At 34.5% G+C, this 23,742-nt stretch overlaps 1 pseudogene; it reads left to right on the forward strand.

Annotated features, from left to right (window-relative positions):
• The first annotated feature begins 7,099 nt into the window (after nt 1-7,099).
• On the forward strand, nt 7,100-7,200 carry LOC142875299 (uncharacterized; annotated as a pseudogene).
• The last annotated feature ends 16,542 nt before the right edge of the window (nt 7,201-23,742 follow it).

Consider the following 23,742-nt stretch of genomic DNA (forward strand, 5'->3'; position numbering starts at 1 on the left):
TAACTATAGTTAATAACTATAATGTACTACGGTTTGAGAAAGAAATGGAAAATATGCTTTATCAGAAATTACAAACTTCTATGGTGTCTTACTATCCCTGAGACATTGGGCATAAAATATCCTAGTTATAGATTAATGAAGAAAAATGTTACTGGGTAATAGGAAATAAATGGAAGAAAAACACACCAATTTAATATATAAAAATATCACCCTGATTCACTTCTCCACGCTATAGTTTCCCATGTATAAAATAGAGAATATAACATTCTCATAGTTATTTATAACACAAGAAAATTATGCATTTAAATTTCTTAGCAAAATGCCTGACATAATTATTGAGTATTTAAATATTCAATAATATTAAGTGGACTGATTATTTCTCATGAACTCAGATAACGATATCCAGTTGAAAGATATCCCTGAAAGTACTGACTTGAGCAAATAACTCATCAATAAGAATATTGAGCCATGACATTTCTAACTTAATGACAATTTACACTAACATACTACATCCTATTTCATAAAATCCTATTATGCTCATCGTCTGAGGGAATCCTGAAAACTTGTGAGCTAGATATCTCTATTAATGAAAGGTTACAAATCCTACCAGAGGTAATGCCTTGCTCAATGTCAGTGGTGGAATGAAAACTCATGTATCCTGATTCAAAATCTCTAGGTTCTTCCTCCGATCTAGAACTTTTTCCATATGCAAAACAAAAGCAAGCTATTTTTGACCTATCCCAGCTTTTCTAATTTGGGCACCCAGAGACTTCTTTCTTATCCAAATTCTTTCTGGCTTATTCTTCCATGAAAGGTTTTGCTTCTCATCTTTTCCAATTGTTTTGAAACAGAATGATCTTGTGCATTCTTTTCACTGAATCTGAGCTACTGCAGAGATGGAAAGGTAACAATATGTTGTGGGGATGGGAGGCATGAGCACTTACAAAACAGAAATAAGTGGAATTTAAATGTGTATGTCTGCTCAGAAATGGGCAGGAAAGAACCAAGAAAATGGTTTTCATTTATCTTCCTTTTAATCAAAGCCTGCATTTGAGGAGATGAGGTCCATCCCTCAAGGCAGAAGGCAAAGGGCTCTGGAATCATCAGATATTAATCTATGGCAGAACAGACTCTACTATCTACTTCTTTCCTAAAATGGGGAAAATACATCATTTAAAGACACATCTTTAATTTACCTTCTGGGTAGATGATAATTTATATCTAGTAACCTTGATAATTAATGTTATCAAATCTCATATTTTGCCAGTAGTCATATGTTTCTTAAATATAAATATTGTAAAATAACCAAGACATTAACAGATAATAAAAATTTGCATAAAAATTGAGAGCCTGTGCACCATGCTGACAAGTATAGTACTTACTAGCATAAGAAATATTTCTGCATTAATGTTGGTATATCAGAAGTTAAAATTGATTTTTCTGCCATTATTCTTTCATTGAATTTTAATGGTTTGGCCAATTTACTATGATATTGCAATTCTGGGTGAACTTTAATAGTTCAAGTGTTCATTAGGATACATTATAGTTATTTATGTAGAAGCATGTGGTTTGGCTCAGTAATATTTTATTAGGAGTCATAATTGTGAAATCAAATGCAGACATGAGTATCGTTATCTAATAGCATCATAAACATTTACAACTGAAGAGTCATGTAACATCATACACTGAAATCCTGGCCCTTAAATTCAAAATTAAGTGTCACTAACACCTTTGTTGGAGAGGACAATGTAAAGTATGTGAACCATGTCTTGCTGTCACAAGAGAAAAATAAATGCTTCCAAAGCATAAGTCTTTAATGCATACTTTAAAATTAGCAATGACATAAAATAAAGAACATGGTGAGGATGCCTACATTTTATTATAAAAGAAAATTGGTTTTAACAGTTTATAAAAAGAAATCTACACACAGTGTCCTTCTCTAAAAACATAACTCTCTAGATAAAGATACAATCCCTAAAAAGTCTAAGTACAATCAAGAATAAGACCACAACTGATGATACCAGTGGCCTAAAATAGTAATAGAAAACCTTGTTAAATACGGTACCACTCTCTGGAAAAAAAATTAAACCTAACTATTAAGTGTCAATTTCAAGGATCTTCTAGTGGCCTCAGCATTTATAATCAGGGCTTACTGTTTTTCTCACTGAATTGGGAAAGAATTCTTCAAATACACATTCCATCTTTGGGGTTCTCCCTGGTTTCTGTAATGCAATGACTGGATTGATCTGGGCCCTGGTTTATGACAACTATAAAATGACAGGATCTCATTTGCAATTTGGGGTGAGGCTCTGGTACATGTTGTTTCTTGAGGTCTGTATGGGGCCACAAGATGTGACCAGCATATTTTCAGGACCTTGTCATCTATTTTCTGTTACCTCATGGCCTGAGTCATGGGCAGAAGAGAGATCTCTGGTTTTTGAGAAAATCTCCATGGTTTGTTTCCCAAGGCCTGCCTTTTGATGTATTCTGAGGAATTCAGAGAAATATATTTTCCTTCACAAAGCCTGGCATTCAAAGACTTTTCTGATGCACATTCAAAAATCCTGGTTTGGATACTAGAGGTTAAATAATAAACTCTGCTCTAACAATCCTTATGCCCTGTCCTTTAAGCCTTCTCCTCTCTTCCCTCCTCCTCCCTACAGATGAATGCCTCAGGAAAATATGGAGAAGAGCAGTATATGAAACTGCACAGGGAAAGAGCATAGTCATATTTTTATACTATTATCTTTGTCATACATGTGTAAATAACTCTTTATTAAATATCTTTGAATGAATATATTGGTTTGAATTTCTGATCACTTAGTACTTGGTCATTTAGAAGAAAATTCATTTGCTCATATTGTAGTGGAAACTTTTTTAATACTTAAAAAAATGTTAAATTGTATTCTGGAAGATTTGTGTGAGGGAGCTGGACTGAACCCAATCTTACCAACCTGATCTTGACTGATGAGAGAAAAAGAGAGAGAGAAAGATGGAGGGAAAGAGAGAGAGACACACACACAGAGAATCATGCTTCATTGTAGTCACATAAAATAAAGTTGAATATTGGCATTTTTCCCCATATTCATTACTTATATTTTTGTCTATTCCTGACTCTAGCCATTTTTAAGACTGATAATTCTGTGCTGTTGCTATCAATATTTATGAGCTCTTTATGCATTAAGGGTATCAAATCTCTGTCATGTTTATTACAGCTTATTATTTTCCTTCAGTTTTAGATTTTATCTTTCTGATTGTATTGTTTGCTGTAATTGTAATTTCCATAATCCTTTTAGACTTTAAACTCTGCAGGTAAATGAGCCACAATTGTTGTATTCTTGAATTTATCCCAAGTACTTCAGAGCAACAGCTACAGATATTTGTTACTCAATAAATATTATTCAATAAATAAATATAAGGGAGCTTTTATTTATTTATTTAAATTTTTAATTATTAGGAAGCTTTGATTGTATTATAATAATACACCTATAGCACCCTATAGCTGTAGTCCTAAGGAAAACTAAAAATAATCAAAACATACAAAAGAAAGATTCAACTTTTGCTGTGTAGAGTGCCTTGGCTTACTTAAATTTTTTCTTTTAAATTGTAAGAGTAACTTATATTTTTTATGTAAATTATTAGAAACCTCAAGAGGAAATTAAAAATGAATCCAGTTTCATTATTCAGAACATAATTATTATTTATATTTTTACTACTCTCTCCTTTTCTCTACGGATGTATTTTATATCTAGTTTATGTTTTCCACATGTCTGTGAACATTGTAAATATATGAATGATTTTTCTTTTTAAAATTAATTATATAGAATACTGGTTTGGAATCTGAAGGTAGTAACATTCGTAGTGTGTTTTAAGATGATTCCATCTGACTATACTCTGTTTACAAATTTGTATTGACAACTCCTTTCCCAAGTATTATAACATCTCAATTGTTAAAATCAGCATTACTTTTTGAGGGTGGTAAAAGTTAAAAATTAAAAATTTGGCATTCAGTGGCTGGTGATTGTGACTTTACTACCTACAGGTTAAGAAAACCGATAATATCAAATGCCAAATGAATATGTATTATATATATGTATATATAATGAAAATTCATATATTTATTTCATATATAAATTGTATATTTTTATGTGTAAAATGCAAATTCATGTATATCTGTTTTAATTTTACTTATTTTTTAATTAATCAATTTATTTTTTGAGACAGTCTTGCTCTGTTGCCTCAGCAAGAGTGTAGTGACGTCATCATATCTCACTGCAACCTCAAATTACTGGGATCGAGCAATCCCCTCAGCAATCTGCCTCAGCCTGGCTAGAAACTGGGACTACAGGTGTGTGCCACCATGCCTGGATAATTTTTCTATTTTTTTTTAGTAGAGACCTAGGTCTTGCTCTTGCTCAGGCTGGTCTCCAACTCCTGAACTCAAGTGATCCTCCCATCTCGTCCTCCCAGAGTGCTAGGATTACAGGCGTGAGCCACTGAGCCCGGCCTATAAATTTCAGTTGACGTATATACGTATATATACCAGCACACATTTGAAAAATGAGATATTCAATCTATAGTCATGAATAGGGATTTGTAGACCCTTTCTGATACCTGTTGTCACCTCAGTGTCTTCCTCCCATTTGTACCTCCTCTGGGGCTCATGCAGTATGAACTGCTGTGTGAGAATGATAAATGTACCTATGTGTCAGTCTCCCCCAAAATTTATAATCCCATTAAAATGAATTAACTCCTCTTAAAAATGGTTGATTTGTCTGCTCTTTTCCCCCTCAAAGAATAATTTCCTCATTCTCAAGGTAGAGATTTTGAAAATCACTTCTTACTTGTCTCTCTCTCAAGATAAAAAATGGCTTGAGTTCACAGCATAACTCAATGATAACTTGCAGAACGATGGGCTACTTCACCCCAGCTCTGTGTAGGATATGTTGACATATGTTACTATGGAGAGGAAAATTGACATTTTTCAAAGACAAAAGAAAGAGCATTTTATTTTTTCATCAAGGAGACATTTTAATATTTTAAGTGCTTGTTTGCAAGCCCATAAAATGTTTTCTTTCTCTTTAAATGTCAAGGTGATGTTTTCATGATTAATGTAAAATCAAACTCACGGTTCATTCATTACACCTTAAATGACGTTAGCGGGTAGGAGACAAACAATTATAAATAGATTTTCCTGAGGCTAAAGCTAAAACACCTTACCTTTAGAACTTAAATTCTTACGTAAGAAGTAATCATTTTAAAAATATTTTCTGCTCTAAATAATTTTAAGATGTAAAATAAATTCCCAAGTGTCAAGAGGGCAAAAACAGTCTCTCACGCTCACAACAAATTTAATTGCATATCCAGCAGAGAAGCAGCTATTTTTAAGTTTGTGTATCATTACTTAAATAATAAAATTTATTTTAACTACTAAAATTATGCCAGTAATAATAGATTATAGATTTTATCATTCATCATATTTCCAAGTTATAACACTTCCAGAGTTATTTTGCTCACAACAATCCTAGGAAGTATGTAGGATTAATAGGAAGTATGTAGATTAATTATTATTATCCTCATGAAAGTACCAAGGCTCAGAGACTGAGAGCCCAGCTGAGGATGAGACAGATAATTAATGTTCAGGACAGGGTTAGAGTTAGGATGGTTTCATTGCACCAAGTTTTTATTCAACCTGTGTCTATTGGCAATAATATAAAGTGCTTCATAATATTTAATATTTATAAAGTAAACCTTAATTCTTAGTTCTATAGTTGCTGGTCTATATAAAAGAGATTATGAACACTGTAGCCAGGAAAATAATACCATACCATATCAATGTTAATATAAATGATAATTATGTGCCAGGGAAAGATTATCTCCCTCAGCTCTGTATGGCCCCACACGTGTGGCTTTGGTTGAAGGCTGTCTAGCTTGTTGAAACCCAGGTGATGGCCTTGGTGATTTATGAATCACTAACAGGGCTATTCTTCCGTTTTCTTGATGCCTACTGTTAATACAAATCTGCAGATGAATAGCTCTATAGCCCTGTCCTACAGAGTCTATGAAGTTTGACAGCCTTTCCTTATTTATATCAAAAATTGCCTTTTCTCCATTATCTAATAACTTGTTCCTCATTTTTGTCTGAGACCCCATCAAGATAGCCTTTAACATCCATATTTCTACCAACATTCTGTCCATGATCATTTATGCATTCTTTAAGAAGATGGAAGCTTTCTCTCTAGCTCTCTTTTTAGGAGACCAGAATTGCCCTGATACCATCCTTAATTAAGCTAGGCACATTGTGTGTTTTCAGAGATAATGCTGTTGTACACTTAATAGACTATAGTATAGTATAAATATATCTTTTATATGTACTGCAAAACCAAAAAACAACCACTTCTGATTATTTACCCAAAAGATATGAAATCAGTTTGTTGAAGAGATATCTGTATTTCCATGTTCTTTGCAGCAGTATTCAAATAGCCAAACTAAGTGGACATCAACAAATGAATGGATTAAAAGAAATATGGCATGTGTACACAATGGAACCCTCTTCAGCTTTAAAAAAAGAAGGAAATTTGTCATTTGTGATAAAAACAGTGTAATTTGAGAATATTATGCTAAGTAAAATAAGCCAAGCACAGAAAGGCAAATACCCACATGTTCTCACTTATATGTGGAATCTAAAAGAATTGTACTAATAGCAGCAGAGAGTAGAATGGCAGTTATAAAGGCTGGGGAGTTGAGAATGGGGAGATGATGACCAAGGGCTACAAAGTCTCAGGAGGATGAAGGTTTTTTTGAGATCCATTGCATAGCATGGTGAATATAGTTAATAATAGTGTATTGTACATTTCAAAATTGCTAAAAGAGTCAATCTGAAATGATTTCTCACCACAAAAATGGTGTTTGAGGTGACAAGTATATTAATTACCCTCATTTAATTATTCTACATTTATTCATAAATCATAACATCGCTTTATGCAATATACACATAAATTGTCAATTTACAATAAAAATTGAAATAAATTTAAAAATTAAGTGTCTCATGGTGGTTCATACTAGTAAGAACAACAACAAAAATATTTAAAAATCATGATTGCTTTGGCAGCACATACACTAAAATTAAATAACTCAGAGAAGATTAGCCAGGCCCTTGCAAAAGATGACACACAAATTCATGAAGCACTCTATGGATTTTGTGAAACAGGTGCACTTGGAAATAAATGTTTAATTATAAATTTGAAAATGATTCTGCATGACTTACTATGGTGGATAACTACCCTTGCTAGAAGTAGGTTAGAAATTTTTAAGTGAGCATTTTTATATCTTAAAGTAATTTTCAAATTTTAAATTATAGATCTAATGTCTTAAAGTGGTCTATTTTTTAATTTTTTAAACTATTTTTGGTATATGCTCACAATGGAATACTATTCAATTCTAAGAAATGACAGTGAATTAGCACCATTTGTGCTATCCTGTATTTAGCTTAAACCCGTTATCCAAAGTGAGGTGACACAAGATCAAGAAAACGGGCTCCACATCTACCCGCCATCAAATCGGTACTGACTGATTAAAACTATGGTGCTAAAATGAGGATGGTGCCCACTAGGGTTTGGGGTAGGGGGAGATACACATCTTAAGGTTGTGGTGAGCATAGTGAGGGGGAGAGGGAATACATCTAAACCTTCCAAGGGAAAGGCTAAGATATACAATGTAACCCAAAGGTCAAAAAAAAGGGAAAAAACAAACAAACAAACAAACTTTTATTGGGTGGTGGGCAAATGGGAGGGGGAAGGAGGGGAAGAATTTACACTTAAAAAATAGGGCGATGAGCACCACCCTAGAGTAGGACATGCTTGATGTTTTGGTAAGAGGGGGTGGGCATGGGGAGGAATGGCAGGGGCAATATATGTAACCCTAACAATATTTGTACCCCCATAATATGAAAAAATAAAAAATTAAAAAAATAAACTATTTTTATAGCCAAACATTAAAGTTTACTTCTGAATAGTGTAATTATGGGTGATTTTTATTTTCTTCATTCTCCCCACTAGACTATAAGTTCCATGATGGCAAGGTCTACACCTTTGTTTTCTATCCAAAAGAACAAAAAACATTCTATAAAAAAGACATCTGCACTAGAATGTTTGTAACAGCACAATTCACAATGGCAAAGATGTGGAAACAACTCAAGTGCCCATCTATACATGAGTGGATTAATAAAATGTGGTATATTTATAGCATGGAGTTCTACTCAGCCGCAGAAAACAATGGTGATCTAGAACCTCTTGTATTATCCTGGATAGAGCTGGAGCCCATTCTAGTAAATGAAATATCACAAGAATGGGAAAAGAAACACCAGATGTACTCACCAACAAATTGGTATTAACTGATCAACAATTAAATGCACTTATAGTAATGACATTCATTAGGTGTTGGCCAGATGGGAGGGGGGAGCAGGGGATGGGTATATACACACCTAATGGGTGCAGTGCACACCATCTGGGGATGGACATTCTTGAAGCTCTGACTCGGATGGGGCAAAGGCAATATATGTAACCTAAACATTTGTACCCCCGTAATATGCTGAAATAAAAAAAAATTTATAAAAGTGGTCTCTTTTATTTCCTGAATTAATAAATACTACTTTTCCCCACATTCTATTTTATTGTCAAGCAGTGAATTTGTGAATAAATAGTAACTATATTTTAATACTATATTATTAATTAGAGTATTAAAGTATTATTTATAATGTAGCAATGTATTTGTACTCTACTTGAAAGTTCCAAGGATGATGAATAATAACTTAGAGACATGAAAAGATATTAATATTGCAGAAGCACTACACATTTAACAAGCAAATACTAATGATCTGCAATGTGAAATAATTAAAAGATGCTTTGATCAAAATAACTTACTTTGTTCTTTAATTGTCAGCTACTATATCTACTTTTCTATATATGCTCACACTAAGAGATGCAAAATTTTAAATACTATTTTATGAATAATTTAAAAAATTTTTCCTACCTTTATAGTTATTTGAACTTGAAATTTTTGAGAAAACATCACTGAAAAAGTATTGAGGCAAAAGGAAAGGGTGAGAAGGAAAATGCTAATTTTAGAAGTATCAGTTAAAAATAGTATAGTACATTGGAATGCCAGTTTGGAAAAATATATGCAGCATAATAATTAGAGTAATAGAGAACAGTGTGCAAAACAGTATGTCTAAAGTTCAGACCCAGCATATTGAATTCATATGTAACTTGGTTTAGGAAGAAGCAATTATCATGTGTCCTTATCAAACGGAGACTATCTTACAAAATTAAAAAAGAACAAATGGGGGTAGAAATGCATAAGTTTAACAAGCATACATTTTACTTAAAAGTTGAATAGTCTAATGAGAAATAAAAGAGTAACTTCGTGAGCACAAAATACAAATTGAAGTTCATATTGGAGTGACGTGCAATTAAAAGACATGTTGAAAGAAAAATATTCTAAGAATTAGTACATTTTTCACTGAGAATACATTCTCTTGTATAATAGAAAAGTCATAGTTACATATGACTATACAGTCAAATGTGGCATAACGACATTTTGATTAATGATAGACCACATATATGATGGTGATCCCATAAGATTATAATAGCATATATTTACTGTATTTTTTCTATGTTTGCATATGTCTATATGTACAGATACCTACCACTGTGTTATAATTGCCTATAGTATTAATAGAGTCAGATGTTGTATAGGTTTGTGATTCAGGAGCAATAGACTATACCTATAGCCTAGGTGTGTAGGGTGTAGTAGGCTACACCATCTAGCTTTATGTACATACAGTCTATGGTGTTTGTATGAGGAAGAAATCACTTAACCACGCATTTCTTAGAATGTGTCTGATATAAGCTGACACATAACTGTGTATTTAAGTGTCATGTAAGTCATTTATAACTGTTTTTATTAAATGTTTGTATTTGACTTGCTATATATCAAAAATAATCTTAGTATTCATGATTATAAAGTATTGAATACTTGTTGGTAAAATTAACATTATTTCATAATAATGAAGGCAAATAGAGTTACTCAAAAAATTTATACTTCAAAGTTTTGCACATAAAATATAAATCTTTATAGTTTTTAAATTGATTCCATTAAAAAAGTAAAATAGAAAGCTCTATTATAATAAAAACTGGCATTCATCAAAAGCATTTATGTGAATTTTTCCCCCACAATCGTCATTTATTTCACATAAATAAAAATGTTTACAATTTATTTAACTTCTTTGTTTTTTTGACACAGAGTCTCACTTTGTTGCCCAGGCTAGAGTGAGTGCAGTGGTGTCAGCCTAGCTCACAGCAACCTCAAACTCTTGGGCTCAAGCAATCCTACTGCCTCAGCCTCCCGAGTAGCTGGGACTATAGGCATGTGCCACCATGCCCATCGAATTTTTTCTATATATATTAGTTGGCCAATTAATTTCTTTCTATTTATAGTAGAGACAGGGTCTCGCTCTAGCTCAGGCTGGCTTCAAACTCCTGACCTCGAGCAATCCGCCCACCTTGGCCTCCCAGAGTGCTAGGATTACAGGCATGAGCCACCGTGCCCCGCCTATTTAACTTCTTAACTGACAGTATCTGGTTAGTTCATTTGTTCTTCTTAACAAAATCATGCTATATCAGATCTATAGAACTCAGAGTAACTTGCAAAACCATATAGGGGGGAAAATTCTCTAAAGAATTTCTCTAAAATCTACTATTATCTACAAGTCAGAAAATTGGGCTGAAAAAGTTCTATGATGTATGCACATAGAATGATATATTGCCTGTTTCTTAGGTTAGGAATCTTTATATTTAGGGGAATTATAGTCATAATTTCCACCAAGCTAACCCAATTTTTCATCGCTAAAGTCTCTAAATAATCTAGTATGTCTATTTCAACAAATATACATTCAGGAAAAATAGGTAGTGATTTTCATTCATGTATTAAAATAAAAACAACATCTTAATGAGACAAATTGTAAAGATAATTGGAAGACACAAAAGGACAACCATGAATACTGATTGCTCAAGTAATCAGACTAAGCACCCACTTTTTGTTCCTGTCAAGGGCCTTTCCTCCCACTTTCCTAGATTTTCAATGTTAGAAATAGGAATTAGAGTCCTCCTTGTGACATTTATGCATTATTAAATGATAACACTTAATTCATTCCTTTTTCACCAGCTTAATTGTTAAAGATATTCATTATGCAGAAATCTTAGCCTTATTGACTCTTTACTGAGTGAAGCTATTATGCTCATTCCAATATACTTAGTAATCTGCTGCATTTTAATTCTTTCTTTAAGACAGTGAATGTTGAATAAAAGTGAAATTCTTTAATATATTATTTCAATCTACAATTCAAAAACATTTTTAATAGAGTAAAAGGGCACCCGTATGTCTAGATCCACTTATAAGGGAGTGCCTATCTAGTTCAGATCCACAGAGGAACAAAAATTCAAAACGAGTTAACATTTCATTTTTTAAATTACCCTTTTCTGTTTATATTTTAAATTTCTGAGTGACTTACACTAATCTATATTCAACACTATTTTATTGGAGTAAAAGGGCAATGGTTATGTGTTAAAATTCACTTGGGAAAGAACAAGGCCTACAAAGAGACTTTTAAAAAAATAAAGGAAAATAACATGTATTGTAAGAACTACTTTTTAGACCTCTTTTCTTTGTCCTTGGAAGAATTTTAACTGAAAAGAAAGATCAATTATACCTTTTTGCTATTCTCTTGAGTCTAGTGACAGCATTAGCTGTGGGAAATCTGGGGCCAACTTGAATCAGAGGCTCCAAGGGAGAAAAGGAGGTCAAACTCAACCTCCAGAAGTTTCTCTGCAGCACTGGCTTCCTGGAAGGTTGCCAGATTGTTCTGTGCATTTTAAAGGGGGTAAAAGCTCTGCCCATGAAGATGGTTGTTCTATGTCTATGTCTGACCCTTAGGACTTCATAGTGCTTTCTGGACTATGGGAAATCAATTGAGAATTATCAAATGCATTGTAAGTAATGATTTTATAATTCTCATTTTAGTCCAGGTGAGGATCAGAAAAATCTGTGACTTATATTTGGCATTTTCAAAGACATTTCACAAGGCATTACTGCAGTACTTCTTACTGGCCCCATTGTTAACAAGGGTACAAGCATGCCAACTCTCAATTATTTAAGTCAGTGGGTAAGTGTCAATGAGCGAAGGGTACTTTCATTTTAATCAACTATTACAATTTCCTCTTCCAACTCAACTAATGTCAGAAGCAAGTCCTGGAAATACATTTCAACTATTTCATTTATATTTCTTTTCTTTACCTTTTATACTTCCTAAGATAGCTTCGACATGAAACTTGCTCTTGCATAGACCATCAATGATTTTCATGTTATGAGAGCAAATGGATATGTTTTGGTGGTTATCTTGGTTCACCTCTCTTCGTTCCTTTACCTAATGAATTATTGAACATTTATTATTGCTAGGCACCAGGGAAACAGAAGTACAAAAGACAGAGATCATGTCCTTACAGTACTTGCAATTGACATTGACTGGGTAATTATAGAGGTGCTAAGTGTTAGAAAAGGTGCCATGGGAACATGTAATTGAGCAGCCTACTTTAGCTTTGAAGTTAGGAAAGGTGTCCCAGTGGAACCAATTTTTAGTTGAGTTCTGAGTGTAAATAAAGATTTGATTTGTGAAGTAAGGATAAACAAGGAAATTTTTCACACAAAGGAAAGGCAAATTGAACCTCCTTCCCTTTCTTTCAGTTATCACCTACTCATCTAGCAAAATATTAATAACACTAAATCTATATCAGAAAGAATGACACTTTAGAATTGGGGGCAGAAAAGAATGAATGTACGCAACTGCGTTAAGAATTTGGATTCAGAAGGAGTTGGTGATTGAGCGGCTGTGAAATGAGGGACAGGATGAAGTTAAAGAAGTCCCAACATTCTAGGTGGGGTGGCTCAATGCCCTTCGTAGATATTGGGAATACAGGAAGACAAGCAGATTTAGAGAGAGCTCATAAAGCCAATTTTGCTTATGTTGAGTTTGAGAGGCTCAAGACATAAACAAATGGCAGAGATAGATAGGCAATTAAATATATGTTGCTCCAGAAAAGAAGCTGTAGATACACATAGGCATCTTAAACTAAAAATATCCCAAATCGAACTTATCATCACACAAAACAAAACGTGATCTGCATTCCCCTGTACTTTTGTCATCATGGGTCTAGAATCCATCTTGCCATTGAAGCCAGAGCCTGAGATGTATACTTACTCCTCTCATTTTTTCATTCCCCATGTCTCCTCCATCACTGTGCCCCTCTAACTCTAGTTTTCAAATTTCTTTTGAAGCCACCTCCTCAGCCTTATCCTTTTATTTCATTCTTTACTTCCTCAAGCTCCCTCTCTCCCAGGGAGTTGAAATAGCCTGCTAATTAAAGTTCTTTCCTCAGCAGCATCATCCCTGAAAATGAACATTTATATCGCTGCTAGCTATGAGCTGTTTAAAATGGAAACATTTCTGTGTTTCGCCTTTCCTCTTCTTCCTGGTGTTAACTTCTAACGGGTTTTCTTATGCTTCTTGATTTTACCAGTGTAGTTCTTTCTCTCTCAATTTTCCACACTCTTCTTTTTTTCAAGGTATACATGGGCATAGTTTCTCTTCTTTTCTTCTTTGCCAATTGTTTTGCTTACGAGCTAGCCAACATAGATTTTAAAGCATTATCTTCCTAATGGAGGCAACAGAAAAGAATAAGACAATGGGTGGCAGTGTGACTTATGGAGAACGCCTGCCTGAATTCAGATCCTAGCCCTAATATCTACCACTTGGTGACCCTGAACAAATTTCTTAACCTGCCAGTGCCCCATTAACTTCGTATGGAGATTTGGGATAAATATAGTGACTATTCCAGAGTGTTGCTCTGAGGATTGAGGATTAGCTAACGCATGAAGATGCTTTAATGTGTTTTAATGGTATCTGACACAAAGAAAATATTGTATGTTCCTATTTTTATTAACTATGTAAAGGATTGCTTCTGAATACTAACCAAAAGGAGAATGCATATTGTATTAATTAACTAAATTAAATGAGTTATTAATGTACTCAAGATTTATTGTGTACCTGGTTTGTTTCAGAGATTATCTTAGTACTGATTACATATTATAGTAGCAAACATAAAAAGCACGGTTCTTTTCATCAGGAAACTTACTACCTACAAACAAAATATACTTTATACATCTGTGAGGAGTGATATGTTTATCAACACTAAAATATTGTATGGATACCCTATATTTAATATTTTTGAAATAAGATTTATATTTTCCTCTGAAACCTACTTTCATTTGCTTCTTAGTTTTAATAATGGAAATAGCTACTCATATGGTCTATTAAGAACAGGAGATTGTCCTCCACTCCTTGCCCTTAATTCTATTTTATTTATTAAGTGCATTTTTTGTGATATAACATTGAACATGATGGACACAATCCTCACCCTCTCAAGAACATATGCTATGTTATGCTACTGTGAATCTCTTACATCTTATGAGTAATTTTCCTAAGGAGATAGTGGTCTTGGTAGTGAGAAAAAATTAAAAATATCTAAGAAAATGAGTAATTTTCTTAAGAAGATAGTAGTCTTGGTGGTGAGAAAAAATTAAAAATATTTTTAATTAAAAATTAAAAACATAAAATTGCATTAAATTGTTAAATCATGCAAGAAAGCAATCTAAGATATGCTGTAAGGCAACATGCACCTCTAAAATGAAGGAAAAGGGAATGCAGAGATAGACGAGGTCACCTTGGTCAGGAATGATTATTGGAGCTTTTTATAGTAGAGGGGATTTGAGAGATGGTGGTATTTCCTTCTGATCTTATATATGATAGAGAGGTAATTAAATCAAATTCACTATTTATTCATTGGAGCTGATCATTTTTCTTTATTGTCTGGTCAAATGCCTGAATGTCATCACTCCATCTCAGCCCTAATGTGGAAGGCTGGGTCCTAGAATTAGAAAATAACAAGGAAGAAGACACTGAGGTTATGAAATAATTAGCATCTGCCTAGCCAGCCACAGGGTACCCTAACACCCACTCTAACACCAAAACCAACTTTCATGATGTGCTCATGATTTGACAATTTTATTTAGAATTGTTTCTATACATGATTATCAAGGATTTCCAAGATGATCAGTGGATTTCAAATGACTTTCACAGTCCTAGAACAGATAAAGCTTAAGCTAGTTCGTCTTGGAAGCAGAACTGATGGTAGGAAACTTGGCCCAGTAGAAAAATAGGATTAAAATCACACCTCTAGAGCTTGCTTTGTCTGACTCTTCCCCAAACCTAAGTTGGGCATATCTGTTTACTCCTTATTTATGTCCACCTATTCGTGCGCCCATCAGACCTTATCTATCCATTTGTCCCTTCTTCCTGCCCCGTAGACAAAGGTCTTAGCTCAAGCTGTGCCAGCAGCCTTGTTCCACAAGATCTTAATCATTTGTCTAAGTTCTGCCTGCTCTGTGACCCTGGTGTTCCAGACAAATTTTGGTTCCCCATTAACATAATTCCATGCTCTGACACATAGTCATTTAATGAAAGGAAAATATCTTAATTAAAACATATGATTAGCTTTGTCAATTCAAATGAAAATGACTCTCTAATTTAGACATAGGCATAGAATTTTAAAGTTAGAAGAGGCCTTAGAGATCACCTAGTAAATGAATGGTTTTGGTAATAGTTCTCTCCCGCTGCGTGCATTAGCATCTGCACTGCATTCTGTGCTGTCAAATAGATACTTTTAAAAAAGAAAATATGACCTTAGAAATAGGGAAAGTTTCTTGTAGTTGGACTTCTTAAACACCTTGCTAAAGTCCTCTGACCCTACAGTTCATGACATAATTATTCATTAGGCTTGGGATAGAATCATTTATGGCTTAGAGTAGATAATAAAAGGGATTACTACCCAGGCAGTTTCTCCCTTAAACTCACAGTTTTCCTAATCTCTTTCCCTATGGCAACAGAGCAATTACTTTCCAGCATGTTGATTCCTTTGTACTTTAAATATAGATAAATGTAATCATGCTGAAAACCTGGGGGTTAGCTAGTGCTCCTGAATTGAAATTCCAAACTGCAGAAAAGCATTGCTTTATGGCTTAGTTTTCTATAACCTGGTTATAACTGCATGCACAGTACCCAATGGCTCTCAAGTAAATTCATAGCTACCATAGTTGTGAACAATTAAGTATAATATGCCTAAATCTTAATTGAAACATTATTTCCAGACAATGAAATAAGTTTTGCTTGTGTGTGGCTTTTTATTTTTTCTTTTCTTTCTTTCTTTTTTTTTTTTAAAGAAATTACAACTTGGTTGACATAGAAATAAAGTTTATGAAAATAAAAAGAGGACTGTCTTGTGATGCAGAAGGAGGGAAATGATGAAATGATAAAGTAGAGCAGAATTTCTGGCATTATGTAAAGGAATCAATCAATCAAACATACCATACATGGAAACCAAATTATACCAAAGAAAGTGTGTTTTAAAATTCATATTTCACAAGGTACCAAATGAGCTTAAAGAATAGAATCTAGGTGCTACATGTGAAATGAGTCTATCTCAATGATTAGAACATGTGAATTAAGAAACATTTCTAGAAGCTTGGGTGTGAACTCATCTTAAATTATAGTGAATTTCATAAAAAATGGGAAGTCCATTTAAAACATCATGAGAATGGGTGTGTTTTAGATAAATTACCCCATTTTTATCAGTTCCCAAATAGCTCACAAAGCATTGTGTCTAACTGGTATAATTTATGTTAGAAAAATCTTTGTGTCAGGATGTTGTATTTAGTATCATTATTGAAATGAACCCTGGATTTATGATTGTTAGGTAGATAGTGAGGGATTCTGGGTCTCCTATGGATGAAAGTGAGTGCCGTTGCCCCCATTTTTATCCTGCTACACCCTAATCTCCTGAGCATCTACCATACCTGGGGGAGAAGAGAATACCCTGCTAATCTGCCAATCAATTTAGTGTGTCAGCTACCAAAGAATGCAGAGGACTCTCTAGCCCATGGGCCAAGTAGCATAGGTACCATAGAGTCTGGGAATTGAGCTAGAACAAAATGCATGTGTAGTTAACACTCATGTCATTTGACTCCCAACTGTCTAATCAAAGTGGTTTCATAGTGACTTTTGAGCCACTAGGGTGGTCCCAATCCAGGCACTATAAAACAAGATGCAGACCATAGCCAAGCCCTTTTTTTGTGTGTTCTTCTTTCTACACTCCCTTTGCTGCAAAAATGGGCCCAGTCATAATCTGTGGTGTATGTATTATGCTCTGTAAACCTTTATCTTTCTCTTGCCCTATCATTCTATCTTTCTCTCAATCTCCTCAATAAACCTCATTTTCATTCTCATCTAACTTTGCTTCATCTGGTCATTCTTTGGCCATGAGCTCACCAAGAACCAACATTTCAGACTAAAACCTGACATTATCACTTGGGTTAGGAAGACCGGAGAGCAAATAACTAAAGTATTTGAAGAATTTCCTCCCTTCTTTCTAAGAATAGTATCTAAACATGTCGTTAGAAATTGTTATAATCTTTAATTCTCTCATCTGAATGGTTGAATGCAGGTCATAAGTACAGAATGGCATATCATCTCAAGATTACAGGGGCATAAAGCAGGAAAATGTCTCTCCCCAAATGTGGAGTATGCAGCATTGTGAACACTCCTGCTAAATGATGATAGATGGGACATTTGAGACAATGTAACTTCTGCTGCTCAGCTCTAAAATTAAAAAGCAGTAATTGATGATAGATAAGTTGGTTAACTTATTAGGAAATGTTAATATTATTAGATATTGCCTAAATTTGTAAACATTGCTTCTTGTGTTCAACTGATGCTACCTTTCAATACAATAGTTAAAATAGTATTTTTGAGTTGAATTTTCAGTGATTAACTGAATAATCACCTCTATCTTCACATCTTGAGACTTTGTACATAATTGATACAGATATTAATTTGAGTGCTATTGTGCAGAGTAGGTAGAAATAAGATTTAAAAAGTAGGATTAAGGCAGATCATAGAAAGCCTTGATTGTGTTAATAAGGCCATTTTTTTTATCATTTAGTAAATGCTGACACATAGGCAATATTTTTAAGCAAAGGGATGATATAGTCATATTTTTTTGCACTGAAAGATAATTCAATTACTGTGAAGAGGGACTCAATAAAATAAGACTAAAAAGAAATAGGATACTTAGGAAGCTGGTAGAATAATCTACATGAAAAAAAATTCCAAAATCAGAGCAAAAACATTTTGACGATGAGAATGATAAAGATTAAAAGAATGATTAGGAATTAGAATTGTATAGACATTGCTAGTGATTGGATATGGAGTGGGGGGTTGGGGAAAAGAGGGAAAGAGAGAGAGATTGAGAAACAAAAGAATCTAGGATAATGATCACATTTTTGGCTTAACTGGTGAATGATCATTTTATTTTCTCAGGTAATAAGTACTAAAATAGAACACATTTGAGAAGGGAAGATTTTGAGTTGAGTTTTGAATATGTAGAGCTTGAGATTAATGTGTGGCATCATCTGGCAGGTGATGAAAATTTCTGTTTTCAGCTGGTAAAATAATAAGTGTGATTGTGGAAGCCCAGGGAGAGAACATGGAAGAGAAGACAACTGAGGAAGAAATTCTCAGAATCATTGCTTTTAGGTTGAGAAACCAGGGCTCAGGAGTATGGGTGAAAAGAAACTGTAGAGGGAAAAGAAACCAAATAGACTTATGTTTAAGTAGCTGAGTTTCGGTAGTGTTTTAGAAAGGGTGAAATAGTGAATACTGTTGAATCTAACACAAAGAAAAAAATGAGGAATGATGTCACTTGATTTATGAATTAAAATATTAGTATGTTTAATCCACAAATATTATTAGGAAAGAGATCCAATGAGACTAGAAATATTTCAATATTAAAAGTTTATTTCTAGAACTAGAATTTTATAAGGGCAAAGGGTAACAGAGGTAAAGTTCAGAAAAAGGGCAATAAAATGTTTTACAGGTTGTCTCTGTAAAACCTCCACCCATTTTGGGAATCAAAGCCTACATTCTCTCATAAAGGCCAGTAATCATAGGAGCAGAAAAATGCTCTTTGCTATTTGTTTTCTAGTATCTTATACCACAGAAGATGGCTAAACAGAATTGTCTGGACAAGGGTCATGAGACCATTGTTACTGGAGAGAAGGTCCACTGAAAGGTCCATTGTCACTAAAGATAAGGTCCACCAACAACAATAGCCCAAAGCCACAACGTGTGATACTGATCACTAGGCCCAAACTCAACCACCAAAATGCTTCTTTTTATAAAGTCCTATACTTCTGCTTAAAGGGAGGATAGCAGTCTTTGAGATGCTAGTCCACTGTCTTCCTCATTTGCTGGAAAACTAATAAACTTCTCTCTCCTTTTCATCAAACCACTTGTCCTCTCTTCATTCTCACTGATTCAGCCTCTGGGACAAGTACTGAACTTTTGGTAACAAAGGGGCTTCAAATTTTGACCCCATACACTTATGAATTAATAACAACAGAAGTAATTAAGTTAAACTCATTTAAATAAAAACTATGTATATATAAAATACATACACTCACTACTCTACTAATATAATAAATACATTATAAACCATTTAAAATTATTAGACATGTTTCAAATGATTGTAAAAAGTGGAAAAATATAAAATATTGGAAATAATTATATTTCAGCTGATTTAATGATGTTACAAACATGTTTATTCTCAGTAAAAAAAGTATGAAAAAGGAAATAAAAAACACAATCTTTAACAGTCTATCTGATGCTATAAAAATATTGAATCAATTTGGTAAGAAGAACCTTGCCAAAAAGTCAACCAGGAAGTTTTGTTTTCTTCAAAGATTAACTCAGAGTTTATGAGCATCCCTCTCTAATGAGAAGCTTTTAGTCTGAATAACAAAAGAAAGCAGTAGTTTTTTTAAAAGGGAGGAGGATTCCTACTGTGGAATGTTATTCATATTATTTTGATCAAAATGTGTACTGTTTATCACTGAAGGGGAAGGAGATTTCTAAAGTGAATTCTCATCCTAGGAGGGGAAAAAATCCCATTACAATTATCTCACTACTCCCCAGCATCTCCCCATGTCCTGAGGACAAAGAAATGAAAACAATTTCGAGAGCTTTCAGAGGCAATCTGATCACTCTGATGATACAGGACAGGAGTACTGTAAACTCTCTGAGCATCAGCCACTTCCAGATAGCATTACAGTAATTTCATTTAAGCAATTTGCCCTTAGGATTAGTTTATTTTGTCATAGATTATTAAAAAATCTTTTCAAGAAATATGTATTCTTTTTAAAATAGACATTGACTTTCATTTGCGATATGCTCATAGGCATTCTATGGGGGAAGGGTACCATGTCACTAAATATGTATTTTTTCACTTGACAAACTTATCGTTCACATTTTCCTTTTATTATTATTTAATTGTAGGGCTACTGCATCACATTTTTCTTCTGTGTCAATTAATACACAGGTATTGGGAAATGTATTGCCTTTTCCTATATTATCTGTATTTTATTTGCATTTTGTTTTTTCAATATTTATCAGGTATTTATTTCATCATTAGCAGATTTTTAGTTGGATAAACAGATCCATCATGTAATTTTAGGTTAGAAAATTATATACATTTTAAAAATCATATTTAGATAGAATATTGGGGTCTTTGATTCAAAGGTGTAAACATATTATATAAGTTAATATGAGAGGTAAAAGATTAAAAAAATAACCTGAGCAGTGAAATCGACCTAATATTAATCCTTAATTCAAAAGCACTCTATTGTGGTCTATTGTGGTCTTGACTCATCAGTTCTATTAATCAGCCTCATCTTGAAAAGTGAAGAAAACTTAGCTATATCTCATTGGAATTTCAGGATTCAATGTTGATTAATTTCTGATTACAATATATTCAGAAGAAACAAACACTCGTTAAAAATCAAGCTGTAGGCAAGTTTCCATCTACCCCTTCACTAGCCAGCTCTATGACCTTGAACAAGTCATCCAAACACTGCAAGCTTCATTTTCTTCATCGCAACAGGATAAACTGTAAATTGCCTTGGATGGCATTGCAGGTCCTTATGGACTTTCTCTGACTAATTAGTTCAGGCTTATCTTTTTTTCACTTTCTCATCCCCCTACCTCATACATTCACATTTTATGCTCTAAGAATACTCAATTACTTGTAGTTCCAAGAAAAAGCTCTGTTTCCCTATAGCGTCTGCCTTCATATGTGCTGCTCTTTGTGCACAGAATGCTTCCATCTTAGGAGTTGTTCTAAATTAGCTCCCTTCACTTTCAGCTTACCCTGAAGTGCTCCCTCCTCGGAGAAGCTGAGGTGTTCTCTGAGGTGTGGTGTTTCTGCTGGACATGTCCACACCACACTTGTCCACTTTACTCTCAATGACTTTAATGACTTAAACCTTATCAAGGATATGATCTTTAGGAAATAAACTTTGTGTCCCTATTCATACACAGAATATGATTAACATTTTTATTCATTGTACTTACAAATGGATTTATTGAATGTATTTATCTAAAAAAACAAGATACATTAAATATTGTATCAAATGACATTCTAAAAATGCTTACTGAACAGCTACTATGTCCTAGAACAATTGATAAGAACTGAAAGATAAAGCTGAACAATGCGGAGTTCTTGTCTTAGAGGTGTTCAGCACCGGAGGAGGAGTTAAGAGTATGAGTAGACAAATAAGAGAACAATCTGGAGAGTCCTTTTGAGGAATAAACAGTTTTATGTACTATGCAAAATCAGGTCTTGGAGAGATTCACCCTTTCTAGAAGACATAAGGAGGTTCATCAAGCATCTGAAATTTGAACTAGCTGAAGTTTTGATTAAGAGGAGGGAAGAAAAGCCATTCTAGGAGAAGTGAGTGGAACATGCAAAGAAAAAGACAGTAAAAATGTATTTTTGCAGACAGAGAGATCAGTGTGGTGAGATATTGTTGAGTCATAGTTGTAGTCAGTTCTTGTGTTAGGTAGATAGTGAGGAATTCTGGGTCTCCTAGGGTCAAAAGTGGGTGCCATTGCCCCCATTTTTGTCCTGCTCCACCCTAATCTTCTGAGCAACTGCCATACCTCGGGAGGAGGGAATATCCTACAAATCTGCCAATCAACTTAGCGTGCCAGCTACAAAACAATGCCGAGGACTCTCTAGCCCACAGGCCAAACAGCAGAAGTACCATAGAGTCTAGAGATTGACCTAGAACAACCCACATGTGTAGGTTCGTGTCATGTGACTCCCACCTGTCCAGTCAAAATGGTTACATGGTGACCTCTGAACCATGAAGGAGGTCCCAATTGGAGCACTATAAAACAGGATACAGACCATAACCAGGCCCTATTTTTTGCTCTTATTTTGGCTCTCCCTTTGTTGTGACAATGAGTCTGGTCATTATCTGTGGCCTATGTATCATGCTCTGTGAACCTGTATCTTGCTCTTGCCTTATAATCTTTTTTTCTTCTCAACAAACCTCATTTTCATGCTTGCTTTACTTTGGAGCATCTGGTCATTCTTTGGTCATGAGTGCATCAAAAATCAACATTTTCACACTAAAACCTAACACTTGCTGTGCTCTTTGCCAGAGAATGACCAGACATACCTAAAGTAAGGCAAGTGTGAAACTAAGTGTATAGGGTAAGGACAAGATACCTTTATAGAGCAAGAACAAGACATACGTTCACTGAGCAAGAGCAAGATACATTCACCACAGATGATGAATGGATTCCTCTGTCACAACAAAAGGATTCTGGTTACAGTCCAGGGTCTTGTTTTCTACTGTCTGGATTGGGCCCTCCTCATTGTCCAGATGTCACCATGGAATCACTTTGATGGACAGTTAATGGTGTGATAATTAGCCTTAGGTTACTCTAGGTCATTTTCCAAATACTTTTTTTCCTGGGCTACCTTGCCTGCAGGCTGGGGGATTCCCTGCAAGCTTTTGCAGATGAGAAGGGTGTTCCTCCTTCTTCCCAGGTGTGGCAGTTTCTTGGGGCAGGATTAAGGGTGGGGCAGCAGCAAGACAGGTGCCTACCCTTATCCTTCTCAGTTGGAGCAATTGCTCAAGGTAGCACCAAGGCAAGGCACTCACTTTTACCCATACAAAAGTCTCCGTGGTCCCCTGCTATCTACCTAACAATATGACTGGCACATATAGGGTGAGTTGAGTGGTAAGACAGTTTACAAATATGTATTTAAATCCTGGTTCTAAAACTTAGTTCCTGGGTGATTTTTTTTCCACTCAGTCACTAAGCTGGTGTATAGTGTTGTGATCATAGCTCAGGATAGCCTGTAACTCTTGGGCTTAATTGATCCTCCTGAGTAGCTGGGACTACAGGCATGAGCCACCGTGCCCCACTACTAGGTGATCTTGAACAAACCACTTAAATTTTCTAAGCCTCCATCTTGTCTCTTTATTTGCAAGATAATATGAAGAACAAACCTATCAGTGGTAGTTACAAGAGTTGGTCAACCATTCTTTCTGGTTCTTCCTCCCTCTAGGAACAAAAATAGTTATTTCTTGTCCCCTTATGGTTGAACCAATTCTGGCTCATGAGTTGTGAGCAGAAGTGATAAATGTTATGTATAAGCCATTATGTTT

The sequence above is a fragment of the Microcebus murinus genome, chromosome 13 (genome assembly GCF_040939455.1).
Source record: "Microcebus murinus isolate Inina chromosome 13, M.murinus_Inina_mat1.0, whole genome shotgun sequence".
NCBI lineage: Eukaryota > Metazoa > Chordata > Mammalia > Primates > Cheirogaleidae > Microcebus > Microcebus murinus.